Source organism: Erpetoichthys calabaricus, chromosome 15 (genome assembly GCF_900747795.2).
Source record: "Erpetoichthys calabaricus chromosome 15, fErpCal1.3, whole genome shotgun sequence".
In the NCBI taxonomy this organism is placed as follows: Eukaryota; Metazoa; Chordata; class Cladistia; order Polypteriformes; family Polypteridae; genus Erpetoichthys; species Erpetoichthys calabaricus.
In genome coordinates, this window is record NC_041408.2 from 29,341,013 (window position 1) to 29,368,467 (window position 27,455).

The 27,455-nt window shown below is 42.2% G+C and overlaps 1 protein-coding gene across 1 annotated transcript in view; it reads left to right on the top strand.

Annotated features, from left to right (window-relative positions):
• Positions 1 to 14,354: 14,354 nt before the first annotated feature.
• LOC114666263 (N-acetyllactosaminide beta-1,3-N-acetylglucosaminyltransferase 2-like) overlaps positions 14,355 to 27,455 on the top strand; it is an 88,518-nt gene continuing 75,417 nt past the window's right edge. Inside the window, 1 exon segment of the mRNA XM_028821039.2 lies at positions 14,355 to 15,340. The gene's annotated coding sequence lies outside the window, so the exon portion shown is untranslated.

The following is a 27,455-nucleotide window of genomic DNA, read 5'->3' on the forward strand; positions in this document are numbered from 1 at the left end:
CTTTAGTGCCAATTTGCACGACTTCAGCTTTCTTGTAATTTGATTTTAAAGAGTTCTGCTCCATAAAGGTTTTAATTTCACTGAAGCAAGTTGTGAGCTGAGAAAACTCTGATGAAGTTGCACTTTTGACATTGAAATAGAGCTGAGTGTCATCTGCACACAAATGATAACCCAGTACATAGCTACGAATAATATGGCCAAGGGGAAGCATATAAATACAGAAGAGGGCAGAGGACAGATCCCTGAGGAACTCCTTGTGTGAAAGCTGACAAACCACTCTTTTTGGGGTTAGAAAACATCCACTCTCTATGGAGCAAAGAGGTCACAAACTTTCTTGGGCTTGGAAACTACTCTCCATAAAACCACGGTACTGAACACCATGAACTAGCTCTAAGGTCCGTTCTGCCAAGCTCTGTGCCAGGGACTAAGCCCTGACTGAGAAGACAGAGAAGCAACATCACAGCACACCATGGACAAAGGGCCATATAGCAATAACCATGAGTGCACTCCAACACAAGAAGAGTTCTCTGCTTGAAATCAGAGAAACAACACTCTACTCCACACAGCATTCTCACTAACTATGCAAAAACTTAGTATGTCACATCTTTCAGGTTTTTGGCAAATTGAGAAAATGATGTCACCCCTATAATTAACGATTTCTAAATTTAACTTGTCCTGAGCTTCATGTACACAATATTGTTTATTTTTTAGTAATCAACAACACCTGCCATTTAAATCATGCAGTCGCAGCATTTAAATCACGTGATCGTAATCAAATGTTTTCATTGGTAGGTGGTCTTTCCTCATTGGTCAGTGGAGTTTCTAGGTTTTTTGTCTTGCAGTATGTAAAATACTGTGTACATACTAGCTTCTTCCACTGTGCTCTGACCAGAATGAAGACATAGTTGGCCATCACCATTACCTTATAACATCAGGAAAGACCTAGTGACTCCAAAAACTAAGAAAAAACTAAATTTTGAAAAAATGGCAGTTACTAGGTTTTTCCATTGCATGTGAGCAATGGACATTATCCTTAAAGATTTGGTGTTGTAAAACTGTTTGTCTGTGCCAAGATAAATTAGAACTCTAAAAAGCTAGTAAACAGTAAGCCTCCTGTGACTTATATGTTTGTTTGTCTCGTCTGTCTTGCTTCATGTCTTTTATAGTATGTCAATATATATGCAGTTATCATATTTCTATAATCCTTTTCTTTAACAATAAATTGTACTACTCTGTTCTTTTAAAGAGATTGCTTCTGTTACCATGATACAAGTCTAAAGGACAGAGCACCCGGTCCTCCCTTTTCCCCTCCCTCCCGAAAGACTAGTGCAACAGAGTGGGAGCCTTACTGGTATTGGTAAAGTTGAGACTAATTATTAATTAATATCAATTTTTTTCATGTCCACAAACCATTTCCTACATTAATTTGGTGTCCCTGGGTGGGCAAAAACAGAAATCCTTTACTCATTTTACTACATCATACATATAGACCTTAATTCTTTGCTATGTACCTGAAAAATGCATCTTTCGATCAAACAGAGGTAGAGGACTAATACAGTATTGAACAGGCATTCCTGTAGCTGTAAGAAAAAAAACAATCACATTAAATGGCTCCTAAATGAGCATCCATCATAAAGTATGATCAATTGACTTGTGTGGTAAACAAGATTAATACAAAGCAGTCTAAGAGAGTTAAAAAATACTAGCAAGTATGGAGTGTTTCTTTCTTCATAAAGGTATTATTTTACCTGGTGAGAGACTGAGCAGTGCTATTTATTGCTAGATGTGGGAATATTCTTTCTTTTGTATTATAAAAAAAGAATAAACCCCGCATATGCTCACATACTGTAAATAGTGTAAGTGCCATTGAGGACAGATGGGAATACCAGCTGAATGAGAGAACAACTTCTTGCCCTGTTCAGGAGGATACAAGGGATGGACCAGCGGAAACTGGAGGTTAGGAGCAATACCCCCCCCCCCCAATACGACAGGTGTCAGTGGTCCTCATGAGCCATCCCAGTTTGGACACCTGCAGGCGTGCATGGGAGTTGGGGTTCCTGGGTGTCACTGTCGGAAGAGAACCTCCCTGGTTTCCACGTGACCCGGAAGTCCTTCCAATAGGATGCACCACGATACTGAAAGCATTTCCAGGTCCTGCTTAAAAGGGGCCCCCTTCCTCACCCCGATCAGTTGGGATTCAGCAGATGACAATCACCAGGGAGGAGGAAGAAGAGAACAGAATCAACTTTGTATATTTATCTGTGTGAACAAAAAAGATTGCTTGTTTAAACCCTGGACTGTATCTGGGGTTTTGGGCACCCCTTGTTGGTTGCAACAGTTAACTTTTTGATTTTTTTTTTATTTGATTTTTTTTTTTGCTCTGATGTACTTTATTAATTTCCAAGGGGAAATTGTCTTTTCGCATGACCTTTTGGAGGTCAGAGTGCAGGGTCAGCCATTGTACAGCACACCCTGGAATTTTGTTAGGCAGTAATGGAATTTGAGCCAGCAACCTTTCAGATAGCAGCCCAGATCCTTAACCACAGAGCCACCATTTTGTGTGCAGATAAAAAAGTTATAATGTAAAAAAATAAATAAGTTGTGGATTTTTTATAATTTGCTCAATATTTCTCATTTCTTACATTATAAAATACAAAACCTGCACCTGGCCCTTGGGATAGCAGAAATGATTGTAAGCCTGAACCTGAACTCTGTTTAAGAGTGATCTTCTCATGTGAGGAAATCAGTAGGTAATGTGATCAAAGAGTACAGTCACTCAGAAAACAACCATTTTCACTTATTTATTAAAATAAAAATATTATCAGTCTGTGAGAACAGTGAGAGCAAGAACCACTTAGCACACAAACAGCTCTATTCCTACCATAGTCACTCCAGTCAATTAGGACTCAAAATAGATCTCCAAACATCTCTGTACAACCTAATTTATGTTTACTTTCACAGACATAAATTGCATTGTTTTGTGTGTTTATTGTGTTTATGTGTACTATATTATCATTTACTGCTGACGTGTACAGAATTGTGATGATACCATACTGTACTATGGTATGGCCAATTGTATTTTACTGTTGTTATATATCTGTAGCTAAAAGACAAAGACACGTTCATAGCAACACAACTGTGTGTTTCCTGGAAATGATCCAGTAAAAAAAAAAAACAAAACAAAAACTGAACTTGAGACTTGTGATGTTCTGACAGACTCTACTGAACAGGATATGAAAGTGAAATCAGTTTTTAGTGCATGATATACCACCCAAAGTGTGGTTCCTGTCAATCTCCACCCAGGTGCTTATTTTACAGTAAACATTCCTCCATGGGCCTGACGTTGCCCATAAGCTGGAGTTTCCCTCTGTTTCCCCTTCACCACTTGCCACACTAACATTATGGTCAGGTCACAAAGTGAGAGATGGAGATGATGCTGTCCTGCTGGACAGCTTCCTCCTGGCCCGATGCATTGTCTGCAATAAAAAACAAAAGGAGTGCAATGGAAAGGAAGCTAGGGGTGGCAGGAATCATAAAAGATAGGAGGGCCCAGGAAACCTCTCTGCGCCTTTAATCAGGTCTAATCTATTCCTATTTCCTATAATGTACTTCCATGTCTATTCAGGTTGCTGTGCAGCAGTTGTGCACCAATGCCATCTCTCATAAAAGCAAGGCTAACATTATCTCAGTTTTCTTGTGGCATGGCTGTGTGCTTGAGATTGTAAACCTGTTAACAATGGTTGTGGCTGAGTTTATGTGATGCCATAATGCATGGCCAGTTTGTAATGGCTTGCAATGAATTTACTGTAAACCTTTGGAGGCATGACCTTTGTATGTGTTTGACATCATGAGGCACATGCTTAGAAAGCATCTGCACATTGTTCCTAATCACTGTTCCTAATCAATGAAGGACTGTTGTGCAAGGAGATTAGCTTCCTGAGCTATTTCCTTTCACAACCTTTAGGTTTTTGATGTTTTATTTGGTAACTAAATACTGCCCATTGTTAATAAAGCATGCATGGCCCTGATTAATCTATCTTTGCCCTGAACAAGTTTATTGAGTCTTGCTCATGCTTAACAACTATCAAGAAGACTTTTCTTTTATTTAAAGATCTAAATAATCACAGATATTTAAATAATAATTTGCTTTTGTATTGTTTTATATATTTTATTATCATTCTGGTGATGTCATGTTGTGTTTTGTTGTTTTGGATGTTCACTACAACTATCTATCTATCTATCTATCTATCTAACTGCTATACCTGCCTGTCTTTAGTGTTAATTGAAAGTAAAGGGTACATCTGAGAAGACGTTAATCATAAAGAGGTCCTAACACTATGTTTATTTTGTGTTTTAATTTGCACTCCCCCTTGTTTATTTGGATGTTTCATTTAGAGGTTTTGTTTAATGAAGAGTTAATTTCTTTCATTAATTTTCCACTTTTAGTTTATTATAGACAGTTATTTTTTTTATTCTGTTTTCTTATTTTTGTTGTAAAGTAACATTATGAGTTAATTTGTATATGTTTCCTAATCTGATTGCTGAGAGTAACTGGAAGTGTGCGACCCATGGTGTCATCATTGTGACGGCATAAGGGTCGACATCATGCACTTCCAGTTTGTTCAAGATAGTGGATATTTCTAAAAACAATAAGCACTGTTTTTTTTCAGTTTTCTTTGTTCTTGAAATTTAGGCTTCACAATGTTTAACTTTGACTTCTTCTTTAATGATTCGGGTTTTCTGCATGGTATTCACTATCCTTAAACAAATCTTTGGAACATTTACTGGCCATAATTTTACTTTAGTGACTCAAGACCCTGTTGAATGGTTTAGTCTTTCTTTGACCATTACTTGATTTTTTACATTTCCATTTCCTGGTCTTTGAATCCTTACTATCGCTTCAGTACAATCTTGCTTTTGACTTTTTTGGCAGCAGCTTCTAATGAAGCTACCTCAGGTCTTAGTTTGATATGACTTTTGTTTGTTTTTCTAGTTTCTGACCCTCACCTGTCATTTAACTTTGTTTTTGCCATTTCATTTCTGTCACTTCCTTTTTGTATTGCTAATCAACTTACTAAATGTATAAAAACAGCACTCAAGCTCAGCTGATTTGTCATCTCATTGTCATCTCATTAAAGTCACAATAATTATATACTTTTTCTAAGAAAGACTGTGAATGTTGAATTCGTGTTCTTCTTTCATTCATTGCATTAACTTCCAGGACCAGTTAATCAGGTTCAGTGTCATGGGTGTATTAGATATAAGTAAGGAACCAGCCCTGAAAAGAGTGTTTGTGAAATGAAGAACACATCAACCCACCCATTCAAACTGGACCTTTTTGAAGTCCTCAATCTACATAACACACATGTTTTAGTAGAGAAAAAGAAAGCTGGAGCACAAGGTGACAGGAAACTGGAACAGACCACACCAAAAAAACCCAAAAAGACTCTGACTTGAATCAGAGTTCTTAATAAGATAACATTTTAGAAAGACAGTCATTTAACAGGCTGCACAAATGTTTTCTGACTGTATGGCACTGATCATCCACCTCTGCTGCATCTTTCTTGAAAACCCATTTCAGCTCACGACCTAATGCTCTGAATGTGGTTAGGTGGGACAGCATGTATTTTGTGCTCATTTGGATGATCCATCTCACCCTTAGTTATTACCAAGACTGGAACTTTTGTGGAGTCCCAAGTATTTTCTGCCTTCCTGTTTTGTCTTGGTAGAGTAATATATTATTCTACTTTTCCCTTTTGTATTATTAAAATGTAGCCTTTGTCAGAATGCCTCAAATCTTACAGACTTACCACTATTTATAAAGTATTGTACTTTATAACTTCTCCCCACCTTCCCTTCTATGTCTGTAACCTCAGGCAATTAGGTGTAGTAAAAGACAAGCAGGAGTTAAGTTATAATTTAAACAATGTATTACTGATAATATTCATAAATAATAACAATATACAAAGTACATTTGAATATTGGCAACCATCCATCCATCCATCCATTCTCTTCCGCTTATCCGAGGTCGGGTTGCGGGGGCAGCAGTTTGAGCAGAGATGCCCAGACTTCCCTCTCCCCAGCCACTACTTCTAGCTCTTCCAGGGGAATCCCGAGGCGTTCCCAGGCCAGCCGAGAGACATAGTCCCTCCAGCGTGTCCTGGGTCTTCCCCTGGGCCTCCTCCCGGTTAGACGTGCCTGGAACACCTCACCAGGGAGGCGTCCAGGAGGCATCCTGATCAGATGACCGAGCCACCTCATCTGACTCCTCTCGATGCGGAGGAGCAGCGGCTCTACTCTGAGCCCCTCCCGGATGACTGAGCTTCTCACCCTATCTTTAAGGGAAAGCCCAGACACCCTACGGAGGAAACTCATTTCAGCCGCTTGTATTCGCGATCTCGTTCTTTCGGTCACTACCCATAGCTCATGACCATAGGTGAGTGTAGGAACATAGATCGACTGGTAAATTGAGAGCTTTGCCTTGTGGCTCAGCTCCTTTTTCACCACGACAGACCGATGCAGAGCCCGCCTGTCAATCTCACGCTCCATTCTTCCCTCACTCGTGAACAAGATCCCGAGATACTTGAACTCCTCCACTTGGGGCAGGATCTTGCTACCAGCCCTGAGAGGGCACTCCACTCTTTTCCGGCTGAGGACCATGGTCTCGGATTTGGAGGTGCTGATTCCCATCCCAGCCACTTCACACTCAGCTGCAAACCGATCCAGAGAGAGCTGAAGATCACGGGCTGATGAAGCAAACAGGACAACATCATCTGTAAAAAGCAGTGACTCAATCCTGAGTCCACCAAACCGGACCCCCTCAATGCCCTGGCTGCGCCTAGAAATTCTGTCCATAAAAGTTATGAACAGAATTAGTGACAGAGGGCAGCCCTGGCGGAGTCCAACTCTCACTGGAAACGGGTTTGACTTACTGCCGGCAATGCAGACCAAGCTCTGGCACCGATCGTACAGGGACCGAACAGCCCTTATCGGGGGTCCGGTACCCCATATTCTCAGAGTACCCCCCACAGGATTCCCCTAGGGACACAGTCGAATGCCTTTTCCAAGTCCACAAAACACATGTAGACTGGTTGGGCAAACTCCCATGCACCCTCCAGGACCCTTCTAAGGGTGTAGAGCTGGTCCACTGTTCCGTGACCAGGACAAAAACCACACTGTTCCTCCTGAATCCGAGGCTCGACTATCCAACAGACCCTCCTCTCCAGAACCCCCGAATAGACTTTTCCAGGGAGGCTGAGGAGTGTGATCCCTCTGTAGTTGGAACACACCCTCCGGTCCCCCTTCTTAAAGAGGGGGACCACCACCCTGGTATGCCAATCCAGAGGCACTGGCCCTGATGTCCATGCGATGTTGCAGAGACGTGTCAACCAAGACAGCCCTACAACATCCAGAGACTTGAGGAACTCCGGGCGTATCTCATCCACCCCCGGGGCCCTGCCACCAAGGAGTTTTTTGACCACCTCGGTGACCTCAGTCCCAGAGATGGGGGAGCCCACCTCCGAGTCCCCAGGCTCTGCTTCCTCATTGGAAAGCATGTTAGTGGGATTGAGGAGGTCTTCGAAGTACTCCCCCCACCGACCCACAACGTCCCGAGTCGAGGTCAGCAGTGCACCATCCCCACCATATACAGTGTTGACACTGCACTGCTTCCCCCTCCTGAGACGCCGGACGGTGGACCAGAATCTCCTCAAAGCCATCCGAAAGTCATTCTCCATGGTCTCCCCAAACTCCTCCCACGCCCGAGTTTTTGCCTCAGCAACCACCAAAGCCGCATTCCGCTTGGCCTGCCGGTACCTATCAGCTACCTCCAGAGTCCCACAGGACAAAAGGGTCCTGTAGGACTCCTTCTTCAGCTTGACAGCATCCCTCACCGCCAGTGTCCACCAACAGGTTCGAGGATTGCCACCACGACAGGTACCGACCACCTTACGGCCACAGCTCTAGTCAGCCGCCTCAACAATAGAGGCATGGAACATGGCCCATTCGGACTCAATGTCCCCCACCTCCCTCGGGATGTGGTCGAAGTTCTGCCGGAGGTGGAAGTTGAAGCTACTTCTGACAGGGGGCTCTGCCAGACGTTCCCAGCAGACCCTTACAACATGTTTTGGCCTACCACGCCTGACCGGCATCCTCCCCCACCATCGAAGCCAACTCACCACCAGGTGGTGATCAGTTGACATCTCCGCCCCTCCCTTCACCCGAGTGTCCAAGACATGTGGCTGCAGGTCTGACGACACGACCACAAAGTCGATCATTGAACTGAGGCCTAGGGTGTCCTGGTGCCAGGTGCACATATAGACACCCCTATGCTTGAACATGGTGTTTGTTATGGACAATTCGTGACAAGCACAGAAGTCCAATAACAAAACACCACTCGGGTTCAGATCGGGGGGGCCATTCCTCCCAATCACGCCCTTCCAGGTCTCACTGTCATTGCCCATGTGAGCATTGAAGTCTCCCAGCAGTATGAGGGAGTCCCCAGAAGGTATGCCCTCTAGCACCCCCTCCAGGGACTCCAAAAATGGTGGGTACCCCGAACTGCTGTTCGGTGCATACGCACAAACAACAGTTAGGACCCGTCCCCCCACCCGAAGGTGGAGGGAGGCTACCCTCTCGTCCACCGGGGTAAACCCCAATGAACAGGCTCCAAGTCGGGGGGCAATAAGTATACCCACACCCGCTTGGCAACTCCAGAGTGGTAGAGAGTCCAGCCCCTCTCAAGGAGATTGGTTCCAGAATCCAAGCTGTGCGTCGAGGTGAGTCTGACTATATCTAGCCGGAACCTCTCGACCTCGCGCACTAGGTCAGGCTCCTTCCCCTTCAGAGAGGTGACATTCCACGTCCCAAGAGCCAGCTGCTGTAGCCGAGGATCGGACCGCCAAGGTCCCCGCTTTCGGCCACCACCCAACTCACACTGCACCCAACCTCCTTGGCCCCTCCCATAGGTGGTGAGCCCATGGGAAGGGGGACCCACGTTGCCTCTTCGGGCTGTGCCCGACCGAGCCCTATGGGTGCAGGCCCGGCCACCATGCGCTCGCCATCGAGCCCCACCTCCAGGCCTGGCTCCAGAGGGGGGCCCCGGTGACCCGTGTCCAGGCAAGGGAAAACGCCGTCCAAAGTTTTCATTCATCATAGGTTTGTTTAACCGCTCTTTGTCTCATCCCTCACCTAGGACCAGTTTGCCTTGGGTGGCCCTACCAGGGGCATAAAGCCCCGGACAACAGAGCTCCTAGGATCATTGGGACACGCAAACCCCTCCACCACGATAAGGTGGCGGTTAAAGGAGGGGATTGGCAACCATACAACCTGATAAATGGTGATGTGTAGTTTCAGGCGGCACACAGACTTGTTAGTTACTTAAAATATCTCTAGTTAAGGCATCATTTGTGGTCAGCTTTCTTCAGAACAGGCCTTCATGCCTGTCTCAATATGGCTGCCAAGTTGTGCTCTTCATTTTATTTTCCTTTTCAGTTCATGGTGTGTGAGATGGTCTTTCATCAGTTTCGTATGAGAGAGAGAGTGAGGTAAAGCAAGCAAATTTATAGGTTGTGGAGACCAGCCTCGACACAGACAGGCAGACACCGATGGTTTAATCACCACAATGCTTTTATTCATATTTATAATATGTACACTACCACGCACAACCTGGTGCCCCTGCACCACACACCCTCAGTCCAGGCCTCTTCACTGTCCAGCCTTCCTTCACCACCTCCACTCCTCTCCTCCGAGCTTCGTCCTCTTCCACCTGACTCCAGCTGATGAATGGAGGGAGACAGCCCCTTTTAAGTCCACTCGGACGTGCTCCAGGTGCCTCCTGATGAGCTTCCTACGGCACTTCCTGGTGTGGCAGAAATGCCGCACAAGCACCCGGAAGCACTCTGGGTGTTCCTGGTTTTACTTCCGCCAGCAACTCCGGGTGTGGCGGAGGTGCTGATGTCCAGGGCGTCTCGGCGCCTCCTGGCGATGACCATGGGCCCCTATAGGGTTGAGCTTTCATGCTCTGTTCCCGTGGTCCCCATACAAACCAGGGTGGCTGCCCTCTTGTGGTCTGCAGGAGGCGTAGTCCCTCTGCAGGTCCTTTCAGGCGTCCCGGCTGAGTACCGCTCGCCACAAGGTTTACTGTCCAACTCCTAGGGTGTCGTAGTACTTAAAGGCTTCTGATACAAGCCAATTCCAAACAGCCATACTTCAGACCAATGGGGAAGAGAAAATCTTCACACCTGCCACCCCTGAAAACCAATTGAGCTAAAGTCTGGCAGTTAGGCAGTCTGGCTTTCCTGTGGGTGGTTGACTGAGAAACACTTCCCAAACTTGTTTGGGGCACCTCCCCCCCAACCCTGTTGTAAAATTACCCTAAGGGGGGGAGGGGTTCTTAAACCATCAAACCACTGCTGTTATTATCAATAATGTAACAGTAATATTATATTGCTTTGTCTAAGTTACAAATAAAGACATACAAAATATTTATCAACTTGCAAATGCAAAATTTCACATCACAACACTTCCATACTTCAAATAACTAATAACTAAAAGGTCTATAGTATATGTTACAATGGTTTGCAGAAAATGTGGATCCTTTTCAGATTTCAGCACACAACTACACTTAATCCTAAAATTGTGGGCCCCAACTAAAAAAGGGGTAAGGCAAGAGAAAAGCAAATAAAACAGGAATAAGCACACATTCGTTTGTTGCCATTCATTTTTCCCAATTAAGACTCTGAAGTCTTGTGGTAGGACCCCCTTTAAAAGGCTGGAGTGCTTTGGGGTTATGAGAATATCTTTTCACTTTTGAAATTACTAGGGGACTTTGCCCCCTGCTCACTTTGCTTGCACATCAGGGGGGAGCGCTACGTAGCGGCCATTTGACATCTTAGCAGAACACTTGCTAAGGAGATCTGGTCGGATCAGCTGCTGGCTTGTTGCTGCTGCTGCCGAGCTGCGTCTCCTGCTTGTTGCGCTGCGCGTCGATCATTTAAAACCCTGTACAGCAGCTGTCCTTTTGTCTCACTGCCTTGTCTCGCGGGACATTAAAGTGTCTCCGAGAAAATCACATATCGTCTCCTTCCAAGCCTTCCAAGATTTTTTTTTATAATAGAGAGAAATGCATGCCAATAAAAAAAACAAATGGTGTATACCTAAAATGTTCTAAGGCAATGATTATTTTATTTTACGTTGCACACAATCTTAAGATGCTTTACCAGAGTACAACAGAAACGAACAAGATAAACAACATGACTATTAAATAAATATTAAATTACAAGTAAACAGACTTTGAAGAGTTGACATAAAGTAAGTACATGTGGTCATTAGAAAGACTTACAGGTCATTCAGCCCGACAAAGCTCTCCAGTCCTATCCACTTAATTCATCCAAAATAATATCAAGTGAAGTTTTAAGGGTCTCTAAAGTCCTCCTGTCTACCACACTACTTGGTCACTTACTCCATGTGTCTATGGTTCTCTATTTGAAGAAAAACATCCTAATGTTTGGGTGACATTTACCAAATTTACTCAAATTTCCAACTGTGTCCCTGTGTTCTTGTTGGGGCTCACTTAAAAGTAACAGTTTTGATTCACTGCACTAATTCCTTTCATACTTTTAAACACTTCAATCATGTCACCTCTTAATCTCCCTTTATTTAAGCTGAAAAGGCTGTTTGAATCGTTCCTCATAACTCATCTTCTGTAACCCTGGAATAAACCTAGTCAGTATTCTATGGACTTTTTCTAGTGCTGCTATGTCTTTTTTGTAGCCTGTAGACCAAAACTGTACACAGTCCTCCAGATGAGGTATATTCAGTGTGTTATAAAGCTTCAGCATAATCTCCTTTGACTTACACTCCACACATCAGGGTACTATATAACCCAACATTCTGTTAGCCTTCTTAATGGCTTCTAAACACAGTCCGGCAGTTGATAGTGTTGAGTCCACTATGACTCATAAATCCTTCTCATAATATATACTTTCAATTTTCAGACCTCCCATTGTGTATTCAGATCTAACATTTTTACCTCCTATATGTAAAATGTTAAATTTACTTACATTAAATTTCATCTGGCCAAGCCCATATGCTGTCCAAGTCCCTCTGTAATGATCAATGGATTCAAAATTATCTGCCAATTCACCTGTCTTGGTATCATCTGCAAACTTAACCCTTAACTACTCGCACCATTTCTCACCTCATAAGTACTTGCGTGGTGTACTTTACACTCCACTGTTAAAATGTCTATTTATATGCATGCTGTGAGGTATATATATATAAAATAAAATATTGCAATAATTTAAAATTGTACATGTTTTAATGTAATTCAATAAAATATTACTGAATAGTATGACACAGTCTAGGACTTTCTGAAAATAAACCTGATCCACTTCTCCAGGGCTCATTCGTCACCAGTCACAATTTCATCCACTGGAGGGTTTGCATATGTATCAAATTTCACTTCAGTTGTTGAATGTTCTTTGCAGACAAAGTCACTGCAAGAAAAACATTTCATCGTTGTCATACATACGCAAGTACCCACACAGTGTACCAAATGCACCATATGGAACTTGCGATTGTGCATCCACTCATAAAACCAGGCACACTGGAGGGAAACCATTGTTACACTGTAGGCTACTTGTAGTGAATCATTCTGAGGATAGATGGCAGGTGCTGCCGGTAGGTTCCAGTGAAAGGATGTTGGACAAAAATAACTGAGATTGGTGTACAAAATACACCAGCATGAGTAATTAAGAGTTAACCAGCTTGTTATTTATATTCCTATTTAAATCATTTATATACATTAAAAACAGTACTCCAAAAAGCAGAAATTAAGTGACAATTTATGAGACAAGACTGACGATGAGATGACTATCCTAAAAGTAGAAATTAAGTGACAATTTATGAGACAAGACTGACAATGAGATGACTACATATTAGTATCAGATTGGAGCACAGTGAGTATAGAAATAGGCAGTTTGACCTACAGATGACTTAAGGGAGACAAAAAAAATGGGAGTTTTTTTTTTTTTTAACTCTGACTGAATGGGGAGGGCAGCACGGTGGCACAGTGGTAGCGCTGCTGCCTCGCAGTTAGGAGACCCGGGTTTGCTCCCCAGGTCCTCCCTGCGTGGAGTTTGCATGTTCTCCCCGTGTCTGCGTGGGTTTCCTCCGGGTGCTCCGGTTTCCTCCCACAGTCCAAAGACATGCAGGTTAGGTGGATTGGCAATTCTAAATTGGCCCTAGTGTGTGCTTGGTGTGTGTGTGTGTTTGTGTGTGTCCTGCGGTGGGTTGGCACCCTGCCCGGGATTGGTTCCTGCCTTGTGCCCTGTGTTGGCTGGGATTGGCTCCAGCAGACCCCTGTGACCCTGTGTTCGGATTCAGCGGGTTGGAAAATGGATGGATGGACTGAATGGGACTACTGTTGGTGCTTCATATACAAACCTAGGGATAGGGTTTTAGGGAGAGCAGACAGAAAATTAAGTAAGCCTTTGTGAAATATTACACAGTCTCTGAAATAATGAGAGTATGGTTAAGGATGAGGAAAGCCACAAAAACCAGTGTATTAATGGTAGCAATCTGGATCAGTGTGTAACACTGCTGCCTCATATATTGAGGGTCCTAGATTGGAATCCAGAATAACAGGCTTCTCCAATGCTAATGCAATTCCAAAGGTTTCCCTAATAAACACTTAGAATTTAAAATGACTAGTTAAGGATACATTAAAGGGGTTGACCAGTAAGACACAGAAGGAATGGCTTTTGCAGTCATATGTAAATAATAAATTGGTCACTTCAACCAGTAACAGACATTAGAAACTCTAGCCATGCCTTGGTTGTATTTTAAAATCAATTTAATCCTATCGTGATAAAGAAAGGTATCAATTTCTATCAAAAACAAGAACATTTCTGGGTGTGTCCAGACTTTTGACCAGCAATGTTGGTTGATTTCTTTGGCTTATTAAGGCACCCAACACTAGAAAGGCACTATATAAAAACAAGGTTAGGTCCTTGATATTTAAGTGGGCTTTTGATGCAAAGTAGGATCGAACAATGCCTGGATGGTGTTATGTAGGTGTAACTTTTTCTTCCTACTTCTCGCATTTTGAGGCATTATGAATTCCGGATTTCACTTGGACGCATCTTTTCCGTTCGAGACACCGGTGGCCAGAGGATGTTTACGTAAGTGGCGCCGAACACGCACGTGGCTCTCACGTTAACAGCCTCCATTATAGTCTCCTTCTGGGTGGGAGGAAGTTTCCGTTAGCCGGGTGCCCTCCTCCATAAGTGGACTCTTTTGCGGTTATGTTCTTCTCTGTGGCTGCGCTGAAGATCCAAATCCCCCCCCACCCCGGTCCTGGTGACTGTGTTTGTAGACAGCAGATACTCCCAAAACTTCTCGGTCCTTGCATTGAGGCTTGTCAGAGTTAAAGTGACCGTTTATTGGCCCTGTACGGCCTGTCTCACATTTCACTAAGACATGGTTATTTAAAGGCGACCTACACGCTGTGCGGGCGATAAGTAAAACAGTTTACTGTAACCTTCTCCAGTGGCTACCGAGAGATCACGGAGTCATTCGAGCCTACAAACCCAATGGGGCGGCACGAGGGGTAAGAAGCCAAAGCTGCGTCGCTTTTATTGCCCCGCCCGAGGCGGCTGACTGACAGCTGACTGCTGTACTTCGCTCTTTCTGCTTTTTATCCTATTATTATTCGTTACTTACTTTCATTTCTCCCCGCCCTTAAAACCACGTCGCCAGAGAAGGGGAGCGTCTCATCTGTCTCCGCTACTCCGGCGGTGATAGCCAAGCAACCTACCTAAAAAGAGACGTCTAGATTGTTCACGAAGACAGTTGCCTCTCTCTGGAGCTCTCCCCAACGTTTATTTATTCTTCCACGAGCGTGTCCTTGTTAAGCTGTAGTTAAAAAAATAGAAGTTCAAAAGACTCGAGGCTCCTTCAGCCGGTCTTATCTCAGCAGCGTAAGAGGAGGGGAAGAAAGAGCACAACATCGAGAAGTGACGTTGCTGCTAGTCGAAGGAGAGAAGTGGCCAAAGGACTCCTTGCTTCGCGCTCAGGGGACGAAGGTGCGACTTGACTCCACGACCATGGGGGTCACCTTAGGCGCCCCCGATTCGCCCCCAGCCACTCGTCGGTCATTTGCGTGAAGAAGGTAGCCCAGCACAGCGCGAGAGTTGCAAGCAGCTAGCCCGAGGATCTGAACTGCATAACTGGGAAGACACGCAGCTGCTGATCTTCTGACTTTTCCCAGCACGTTTTGTCCTTTTTTTTCCACCGAGGATTGTATCTTAACCTGGAATCTTTCGGCCTGTTCACACAGGTAAGTGGTATACGAGGGGAAACATGGGGAAAGTGCACCTCGATTTTAATATTCGACCTCAAATAAAACACCTGTGGGGAAAAAAAAGACGCAACGGAAATGCGCCATATCGTAACCTCAACTCCTGGCACACATTTAAGATTAACGTGGTGAAGTTAAGAAGGCTAGCGAGTCCTAGCCGGAGCGTAAAAGTCCAGTAGTCGGAGCCGCTGTCTTAGCACTGTGGCGGTGAACACTTGTTTTTTGAGTGCCCCCGGAGGTGCGCGTTTAGTGTCCGTTTTTGGCACTCATCAAGCCATTTGGGTCGTTTTCCTTTTGATGTATTATGAAGTTGAGGCGATGCTTTGTTTTTTGGTAGAGTTTGCCCTCCTCGACGGGAGGTACTTTTTAGGCTTTGCAGCGCTGTAAAACTACATTGCCTCTCCCCGAGGTAGTCGGGTGAGGTAGAAACTAAAGTGGCGAAACGTTCGCTTTCTTAATGATCAACTCTTGCTTTGCTTTAAAGAACGAAATAAGCAAACTTTTACAGGTTGCCGGGCATTTTTTGTCGGAAACCATTTCGTAACTTATTTATTTATAACCGCCATTCTTGGAAAGAGGGCCAGGAGCGTGATCGGAGCATTTACTTCGTGAGAAGTCGCCGACTAGACACAGTAATTACTTAAGTGAAACGCTAGGCTGCATTTTAGCATTTAATCACTTAGTACAATGTTTTGTTTTTTTCCTGGGAGATCGTGTCGAAAATACTTTATTTGTTGTAGTTTGTGTCGCTTCAGAGGTCATGGAGATTGTTTTCCATCTGGTGTTTTATGCTCTTTGCTATAAATGATTAACTGTATTTGGATCGATTGAGAGTGTTGCTTTTTTAGTATGTAGTGGATTGAGATAAGAAGGACAATGCCCCCACCCTTTGCTGTTTACGGCCGATCAAGGCACACCTATTGGCTCTAATTATTGCAAGTAGCACTAGACTGACTCCAGAAAAGAAAATCCAGCGTACCTTTTCATCGGTTATCTCAAAGCCTTCACGTGCACCTGCCATTTTGTTTAGAAGAGAATGACGTCTAACTAGTACTGTACTTGAACAGCAGTGGAGCAGGTCGTGTATCCGAAAGGTTGCCGGGGTCAAACCCGCCCAAAAGTGCACGCTGTGCCCTTTGGCGATCCCTTGGCAGCTGCCTTGGGAAGATCCAGGGGATCGAAAAGCAATGCTGAACAACTTGTAGTGAAGTCCTCTGTATAAGCCCAGGGATTTATTTTAGTGTGCGAATGGTACCTGAGAATGTACTGTTAATGGAAAGGTACAATATTTGGGGGGTCATTCTTTGTATTCACTTTCCTAAGGACTGTATAAATGGACGAGTTCTGCTGTTTTTTGGAATGTTTTAAAGTAGTATTTTAAACAGTTTTTTTTTTCCCCCCAATTGTTTGTTATTAGCCAAGTACATGAACCGACTCGCTGTATTTGATCAGCCTTAGACGGCAGCGACAGCAGCTGCAGGAAGCACAGGTTTGTCTGTGTCAAACAGGGATGAAGGCCCCCCTCCTTCTGCTTTCTGGGAGTGTCCCAAGCTTTGATGGTGTGAGGATTTGTGTAAACTCTGCTAGTTACTGCTACTGGGTATGTTCCTAGTCTTTTACTGCCACTCTTTTTTTGTGCTCAAGACAAATTTTCCTTTCTCTGTCCCCTAAGACTTCCATTTTACACTCCTAACACATCATGGCAGTTGTGCATTGTCACATTGACCCCAATGCTCTTAATTTGGTTCATTCGTTTGAAAAGACCTAATAGAGAACACTGTAGTTTTGTTTTCAAAACGCACATTATTAGTGTCAGAATCGCGAGGAATCGGCACATATTGCAGCAGCATCTATCCACTGTATAATAAAACTCAGTTGCTGTTGTCTGTCCAAGCCTGTATGAACAGTCTGATTGGTCAGTTTGGTTTTGGTTTGACTGGTAAGATTTGCTTCAGTTGCATATGTAATCAGCACAGGATGCAACGGATGAGGGAGGTTGACACACAAGCATAGTGAGGAAAGCCACAGTAGGAACACTGAGAGTCTCTTTCAAAGATGAGAAGTATCTGCAAGAATACAGTATGGATGATGTTTTCACAATGAGGTCAGGTGGCAAACAAGGCACCTGAAAATGCCAATAGTTTGAAAAGCACACTTTGCGGGAATATGATCGATACAGAGGTTGACACATACAAGATTACTGAAGAAAGGGCTTAGGAGGAATGCTGAATGGTTTATGTAAGGCAAGCGATATGAAGTTATTTTTTAGAAAGATATTCTGTTTCCTGCCTTTGACTGGTAATGTAGCTAGAACGACATGAAACAAGAATCTACTCTGGTTGGGATTCCAGGCTATCTCTATCACAAGCAATTTAAGTTATCATGAAAGCTAATTACTCATCAAGTCATTTAATGGGCCTGCAGAATTTGGTAAACAATTCTGCAAGGATCAGTGTTGAGGAATGTTACTTTTAAAAGTAACTTAATTGCATTACTCGTCGTTTACAAAAAGTAACTAAGTATGTCACACAGTTATTATAAAATGTACTGTATTACAGTGGGTTAGTTTTACATTTCTTTTTCAGTTATATGAAAGTCTGCACATTTCACTGGCTAGTATTTGTTGTTAAATTCTAAGCCCATATATAATCCTACATAAAGCTAATCAGAAACACAGCCAAATCTAATAGCTTTCTTGTTTTATAATATATTTAATCATTCGTGTGCTGTGAAATAAATAACATCCAGTGCCATTTTTCATTCCCAGTGTGAGCAGCTGGGGATTTGAGGTATAAACACTGGCTGCTGCTCTGCCGTATTGCAATATTTCAAAGTATCTATACCATTTAGCTGGATTAAAGCTACACAGACACTTTATTTAATAGGTTTCATAGGTGACCCTAACTGGGTGGATTAAATTTACCTCTCGGCACATGCAGGTTTAAAAGTATGCTCTTTTGTTCAATTCTTTTCACTTGATTGTACACCACATAAATGCTTAACCTCTTCTTCATTTGCCGTTACCAGGAGGCCAGAGTGTGCACATGTGCGATTTTACTCTTGACAGCTGCAACATCTTTGCAAAACAAGGCAACACTAATGTGAGACAACTCCACTTTTTTAAATGGTGGGAATAAACTTCAATGTTAATACAGTGGACATACACAGTGGCACCCTTCCTTAAATGTCTGTTACTGTGAATGGTTAAGTGAGCCGAAAATGAACTGATCACCAGAAGCCATAAAGTTAAAGGTGGCACATTTCTTTTCAGCATTTTATGCAAGATTTGTGTATTGTCTTTGTTTTGTACAATTTTACTGTGAAAAAAGAAAGATATTTGAGGTCTCTGATAACTTTTCCCAAGGTGTCAGACCATAATTAGCTTGTTAGGGCTATGGCTTGTTCAGTCATTCTTGGGAAACCTCTGGTGATGCAAAATGCAAAGCTCTATAAATCTGTGACTCTTCAAACCTTGTCCTAACAATTAACAGCCATGGGCTCCTCTAAGCAGCTGCTTAACACTCTGAAAAATATAATTGATGCTCACAAAGCAGGAGAAGGCTACAAGAAGATAGCAAATAGTTTTCAAGTAGCTGTTTCCTCATTTTGTAATGTTATTAAGAAATGGCAGTTAACAGGAACATTGAAGGTCAATCTGAGATTTTGGAGACCAAGAAAACTTGCTGAAAGAACTCTTCATTGGATTGCTAGAAAGGCAAAACCCCTCTGTTTGACTGCAAAAGACCTTCAGGAAGATTTAGCAGACTCTGGAGTGGTGATGCACTGCTCTACTGTGCAGTGACACTTGAACAAATGAATATGACCTTCATGGTAGAGTCATCAGAAGAAAAATGTTCCTTTCCTACATTCTAGCCACAAAAGTACCACCTGAAGTTTGCAAATGAACATCTAAACAAGCCAGATGCATTTTGGAAAGAAGTCTTGTGGACTGATGAAGTCAAAATAGAACTTTTTGGCCTCAGAAGAAAAATGTTCCTTTCCTGCATTCTAGCCACAAAAGTACCACCTGAAGTTTGCAAATGAACATCTACACAAGCCAGATGCATTTTGGAAAGAAGTCTTGTGGACTGATGAAGTCAAAATAGAACTTTTTGGCCTCAATGTACAAAGGTATGCTTGAAGAAATAAGGGTGCTGAATTCCAGGTAAAGAACACCTCTCCAGCAATTAAGCATGGTGGTGGATCAATCCTGTTTTGGGCTTCTGTTGTGGCCAGTGGTGCAGGGAACATGTCATTGGTAGAAGGTAGAATGGATTCAAATAAATACCAGCAAAGTCTGGAAGCAAACCTAACATAATATGTGTGTTTTTTTTTTTTTAAGTTAAAAAGAGGATGGGTCCTACAACAAGAAAATAATTCAAAACACTCCTCCAAATCTACAAAGGAATACCTCAAGAGGCATAAGCTGAGCACTTTGCCATGGCCCTCCCCCAACCTAAATTGAAAATCTGAAAATCCATGGATAGGTCTCAAAAGAGCAGTGCATGCAAGATGAACCAAGAAACTTCATCTTTATTCCTTTTGGTGACCAGTCCATCTTCTGCTCACTTAACTCTTCACAGTAACAGAAATTTTAAGTAAGGGTGCCCAAACCTTTGCATACTACTGTAAATGTTTTGTGTATATTGTGCAGGTAACACAGGCATTTTTTTTCAAAGGTAGAAAAAGTATTGTGTTACACTACTTGTGACCTGACTACGTAATGCGTATTTTTAATATGTTCTTCTCAACACTAGCAAGGATTGCCTGTCTGTTTATTTTTTGGGAAGAAACTCCTTTGAAATAGAGATTACTTTTCATTAAACTTGTAAACTGCTAGTTCCAGACAACCATTTTCTAGCATTTACTAATGCTGAAAAGTTACGTCCACTGTTGCTGACAGTTATACATCTTTTACATGCTGATGTTTGAGAGGAGCACCACTAGGCGTTTTTTTATTTGCACCTGTAGTAGTCGTATGCTGCATTCACGGACAAGAAATATGAGTTTCATATGAACACCCTACAAAGTGGGAGCTTGCAGTGGGGAAATCTGTTTAAAAAAAAAAAAAATGCTACCTGAACTCTCAAGAGCTGCGACATAACATTGGCCTCTCAACATTTTTCTAGAGTACAGTGATCCCTCGCTATATCGCGCTTCGCCTTTCGCGGCTTCAGTCTATTGCGGATTTTATATGTAAGCATATTTAAATATATATCGCGGATTTTTTGCTGGTTCGCGGATTTCTGAGGACAATGGGTCTTTTAATTTCTGGTACATGCTTCCTCAGTTGGTTTGCCCAGTTGATTTCATACAAGGGACGCTATTGGCAGATGGCTGAGAAGCTACCCAACTTACTTTTCTCAATCTCTCTCTTGCGCTGACTTTCTCTGATCCTGACGTAAGGGGTGTGAGCAGGGGGGCTGTTCGCACACCTAGACGATAGGGACGCTCGTCTAAAAATGCTGATGCTTCGCATACTTAAAAGCTCAAAGGGCACGTATTGATTTTTGACTTTGTTTTTCTCTGTCTCTCCCTCTCTCCCTACTCCTGACGAGGGGGTGTGAGCTGCCGCCTTCAACAGCTTTGTACCGGCGGTGCTTTGCATACTTAAAAGCCAAACAGCCCTATTGATTTGTTTGCTTTCCTCTCTTGCCTGAAGAAGGGGCCTGAGTTGCCTCGAAAGCTTGCATATTGTAATCTTTTTAGTTAGCCAATAAAAGGTGTCATTTTGCTTGGCTTTTCTCTACTCTCTGTTTCTGACAGTCTGTGCTCCTGACGCGCACTCCTTTGAAGAGGAAGATATGTTTGCATTCTTTTAATTGTGAGACAGAGCTGTCATCTCTGTCTTGTCATGGAGCACAGTTTAAACTTTTGAAAAAGAGACAAATGTTTGTTTGCAGTGTTTGAATAACGTTCCTGTCTCTCTACAACCTCCTGTGTTTCTGCGCAAATCTGTGACCCAAGCATGACAATATAAAAATAACCATATAAACATATGGTTTCTACTTTGCGGATTTTCATCTTTCGCAGGTGGCTCTGGAACGCAACCCCCGCGATGGAGGAGGGATTACTGTATAAAGTAAAAAATGTTTAGCCAAATGAGCCCAAAATGACACTGCTTGTATTGGAGTGATGAAATATATGCCTAATATGTTAGGTTTGCATTTAATTTTTATAAGTAACAAACTTCACTTTCTTTAAAATTACATGCTCTGTGGACTAAGCAGCAAGTCATCAGTGATCTTCCAAAACCCATACTGGAAATTCATCCATCCATCCATTATCCACCCCGCTATATCCTAACTACAGGATCACGGGGGGTCTGCTGGAGCCATTCCCAGTCAACACAGGGCGCAAGGCAGGAAACAAACCCCGGGCAGGGGCGCCAGCCCACCACAGGGCAAACACACACACACACACACCCAAGCACACACTAGGGATAATTTAGGATCGCCAGTGCACCTAACCAGTATGTCTCTGGACTGTGGGAGGAAACCCACGCAGACACAGGGAGAACATGCAAACTCCATGCAGGGAGGACCCGGGAAGCCAACCCGGGTCTCCTAACTGCGAGGCGGCAGAGCTACCCACTGCACCACCGTGCCATCCTAAACTGGAAATTCATATGAACAAAATGAAGTGGGGAAATTGAAACCTCACAAGAAGGAATGCTGACATTTCCCACAGCACTTTCACACAGCATCAGTAGTCTGTCCTTTTCTTGGATGCACCAGTTTTAACACTGATCCTGAACTCCAGTTGAAACATTATATGATAACCCTAGATAAAATTAGAAGCTGCTTTTTGCAGAGAGTTACTTGAGTCTTGTTTAATAAAAGCTTATGAACCTTGTTAAGTTATTTTTGGATTGTCATCCTTTTTAAATATGAAAGTATGTCTCAATCTATTAATTAGGCCAACATGGTAGCGATACAGAAATTGGAGGTTTTTAGTATTTGATATCCCAGCCCCACTGATTTTTCAATACATTTTGCTGCAAAATAATTCTATGGAAATCAATTTTTTTTTTTTTAGATCCGACGTCATTTAACACTTCTACTCACTTTAACTCCTGGTATATTTTTAAACAAATAAAAAACAAAGTATTTGGGCTGTCCCAACAAATAACCTGAGCATGTTCAGGACTGCTTTAGGGTTCTGATGACTTCAATAACTACCATAAACTTCTTAAACCCACTCATCCTATTTGAGGGTTAGAGGGGCTTGATCAGTACAGGAGGAAACCACATAAGCTAGCCCATTGCAGGGGCTTCATAGATAGTTGGCCACATTATTTACTTAAACAGACTGTCTGGATACACATTTCATTTCTTCAGTCCTCACGAATAGAGAGGCTTTTTAATCAAAGTTGATTATGCGGATATCAATAGAGAGCTTGTTGAAGCATACATAGGTAAGCAGAGTCAAGTATACAGTATTAGTAGAACATAAGGTGGCTTGTTGAAACACACATAGGTAAGCAGAGTCAAGTATACAGTATTAGTTAAACATAAGGTGGCTTGATGCTTAATTTTTCATGAACGTTCTGAAGAAATCTGCAAAAACGTGCCTGCTTTTTGATGTGTCATTTTTCCTTTGCAGGAAGATCCTTATACAGTATTAGTAAAACATAAGGACCTTTTAATATATGCAAGTTTTATGCATCATTCTTTGGCTGTGTGAAGTTTGCATGGTCTCACTGTGTTTGAATTGATCTGAACAAATTGTCCCAATGTAGTGGATAGGAGTTGCATTCATGGTAGCTACTGAATTGTGTTTTTGCTTTTACTGTGTGAATCTGCTTGCAAATGGATGGGATAGGTAAATAAATTTAGAATGCTCTGTGGGTTAGACAGAATATGCCATGGCTCCACAAGAGGCGCTGCATGCCTTTAATCTTACAGTGTTCTCTTTTTGGAGCTTTCATAAGTAGCCCATGAATATGACAGTTTATAAGTTTCACCAAACAAGCATGAATACACACCTGGTACTGGAAATGAAACAAAATATTTCTTAAAGCATTTAAGATAAAGCACAAACTAAGTTGTCTGCTTGTAATATCTGGCTCCCACTGGCTCTCTCCAGAATTTGCTCCGGCTATTGACATTGTTTTGCCAGAGGCCTGGGGCTCATCAGATGGCATTTTTGCCACAGAAAGTTCTACTCTGAAAGGCACAGTGTTCTCCACAGAAATTAAATTGCAATACCCCCTGTCTGCCTTTTGATTTTTTTTGGCTTCATTAGATGTTATTTTTCCTTTCTGCACATTAAGGACCTCATTTCAACCATCAGATTTCCTCTTGTCTGTTTGTCTCTATTTTGTTCATCAATTACAAAAAAACGATTGAACTGAAACAGCTGGGTTAATTTTAATGAAATTTTGCATGTATAATAAACTTAAATCCAGGCTACATCATGTTTCAGAAATTTTAGTTGAGGCGGGTAGTTATAATGGAGTGGTGGGATCAGCTGGGCAAAAACATACATCACTCCAAAATAGCTGAGTTGAAGTTTATGAAATTTTGCATATATGTTCTTCTTGATGCTATTTAAAATCTAGGTGTTTCAAACATTCTGTTGAGAAACTGTGTTATCCTGCCAGAACAGTTCAGCTGATAGCAATGAACTTGGCATATTATTTAGGTTTCACACTGCTTTCAATAAAGGCTACATTCAACATCAGTGGTTAGTATAATGGAAATGATGGCGAGTTAGGTTGGTGTCTTTTAATGGGGGACCAACACAGAAGTTGCACATCAATCATAAACTGCTGTGTTTCATAAAATTTTGTATTTACATTGTTTTTGCAATTTGAAATATAGACTTTAATGGAGCTTCAAGACTTGCATTGTGGATTTGTAATTTGAGGTATAATACCATTAAAACCATGGATTACTCAAAACCGCCAAGTAGACAATGAAATTTTGAATAATAATACAGATAACCCAACTTAATATATTGAGTTTATAGAGTTTCAAAAGTTTTATCATGAATTTGGATTCAATAGTGGAAGCAACACAAAAGCTGTTTTACCCAGCTTACATGCTGTTTAAATCGCACAATTATTCACCATTCTATCTGGTTTATTAATGTGGGAATAAACATCTATTTATTATCCACAGTAAACCTGGAAATACTAAGAAGTAGTGTTCACAGTTTCCACTCGGCAATTAGGAATCCAATCATACACAAAATGCGCAAATTCTAGGTGCATTAGAGCACAGACATTGTCATTTATCAGTGAGGTAGCATAGGTGACAGATGGGATAATTTGTCTAGTTTGTATGTTTCAAATTTGTCATTCGTGAATTTGATTCTGCAAAATAAAGTGAGAACTGATAACCACTGACACCTGCTCTGATGTGCTGCTTGGGATAGGTTGTGACCCACTTTCACCCTAAAATTAGATCTAAGAAGGTTCAGAAAGTACTGTAAATAGGTGGGTGGTTATTGATTGCTAATTTAACATAAGTTGTTGTATCTGAGTAACAGTTTTAATTACTGTTTGATCACTCTTGCTGTATGTGGAGAAGTCTACACCCTTTTAAGCTATACACAAAACTGTTGTACAGTAATCCCTCCTCCATCGCGGGGGTTGCGTTCCAGAGCCACCCGCGAAATAAGAAAATCCGCGAAGTAGAAACCATATGTTTATATGGTTATTTTTATATTGTCATGCTTGGGTCACAGATTTGCGCAGAAACACAGGAGGTTGTAGAGAGACAGGAACGTTATTCAAACACTGCAAACAAACATTTGTCTCTTTTTCAAAAGTTTAAACTGTGCTCCATGACAAGACAGAGATGACAGTTCCGTCTCACAATTAAAAGAATGCAAACATATCTTCCTCTTCAAAGGAGTGCGCCATCAGGAGCAGATAATGTCAGAGAGATAGAGAAAAGCAAACAAATCAATAGGGCTGTTTGGCTTTTAAGTATGCGAAGCACTGCGGCACAAAGCTGTTGAAGGCGGCAGCTCACACCCCCTCCGTCAGGAGCAGAGAAAGAGAGATAGAGAGAGACAGAGAAAAACAAACAATCGAAAATCAATACGTGCCCTTCGTGCTTTTAAGTATGCGAAGCACCGTGCAGCATTCGCTTCACGAAGCAGCTGCACAGAAGGTAGCAACGTGAAGATAATCTTTCAGCATTTTTAGACGAGCGTCCGTATCGTCTAGGTGTGCGAACAGCCCCCCTGCTCACACCCCCTACGTCAGGATCAGAGAAAGTCAGCGCAAGAGAGAGATTGAGAAAAGTAAGTTGGGTAGCTTCTCAGCCATCTGCCAATAGCATCCCTTGTATGAAATCAACTGGGCAAACCAACTGAGGAAGCATGTACAAGAAATTAAAAGACCCATTGTCCGCAGAAATCCGCGAACCAGCAAAAAATCCGCGATATATATTTAAATATGCTTACATATAAAATCCGCGATAGAGTGAAGCCGCGAAAGGCGAAGCGCGATACAGTGAGGGATTACTGTATATTTAATGCACTTTCAAAGTACTTCTTCAGATTATAATTTATTTATTTATTTTTGCATTTATCAATTGTATGGTGGTGTTGAATACTGCTGACTCACAGTTCCAGGTTGTTGGATTTGAAATTGGGCCCCGACTGTGCTAATTGTGTAGATTTTCCTTGTCACTACATGTGATTTTCATTCCACATCCCAGTGACCTGCAAAAGTTATGTTGTTAGCTAATAATGAGCCTGATACGTGTGATTGTGCCTCCATTTACAAAAGGTTCCTGACATGTGAATTATGTTGCTGCAGTAGGCAGTTGGCTCCATGAGACTCTGAATTGGGTAAGTGAGGTAGAAAATGGATGGATTTTGACTTGATCAATAAGAGGCAGGGACTTCTTATGCAGTCTCCAGACACCGCACAATCCATACGTAAACAGAGTTTACAGTGAGATTGTTGTCATGGTACGTTTATAGGGTTTTTGTTCTGCCAGTAGTTGTATGTTGGTAGCTTGGCAATTGTGGCTTCCAAATGGAAGATGCAGTTTGGGATTTTCTGTGTATGCACACCTGGAAGAGATCAACTCTTTGTTAAATTGGATAACTCCAGATTGTGTAGGTTCTTTGATGCTTGCACACTCTTTAGTTGTATTGTACTTTGTTTGTCTGACTTTTGATCCCTTTTAAGATTTAAATACAGAGGATTTTTATGGTGGCTTAAGGGTCTTCCTCAAAGTAGGAGGGGAGTGTATGAAAGCAAGTACAGTTGTATCCCATTTATTTTTGTTTTAGCTTGCAGATGGCTGGAAGCTTGTGTTTTTAAAAAAAAAAGTTTATTTTGATCTGGCAACTTCTGTTTTTAATTTGCACAACATGTTTGACACAGTTGAAGTCATAGAAGCCATCACTAATGCGAAGAATACTACTGCATACTAAAAAGTTTGTCACAGTTTCCAATCATTTTGTGCCTTTGTGTACATGTCTTGCCGAATATACCTGGCAGAAAGCTCGGTCACAAGCAAGCAGCATGATCAACTGCTGACTATTTAGTTGGAGGAGAAGGAATTACAAAATACATGTCCCAGTTGTGCTGTCTCAGGGAGTATCTCTCAAAATTGACTGTGTGTGCAGCCATGCAGTAAGTTCTGTCACAAATTAGATGCTGTCCATGTAGCTGAAGAGAGGTAGAACCCATGGTTTGTGGAGAACTCGCCTACAGTATCACCTCAAATAACAGCTGAACTTCGAGAATCGCAAAGTCAGCACGTTCTGTGCAGAGGGATCAATAGTCGGAGGTGGTTTTTCATGCCATCATCGTGCCTTTTCCAAATCTATGAAGTACTGTGTTGTTCACAAACTATAGGATGTTTAAGGTTAACCTACTATATATAGTCATGGCTTATTTTAGTTTAAATTTATTTGTGTTTTGTGCCTTACTGTCTTTTTATATTAATATTTTTTAAAATTCTTCTGTAAAATTTGTTTTCAAACAGTAGACATTTTTCATTAACAAACATTTTCAGTGCAAGTTCTTACTTGCATACAAAATTAGGTTATGAACATTGGCAGGAGTCTGTCTCTTTAAGAATCTGGGCCGCCTGTAACATGCAGTATAGGACGGAAGAGG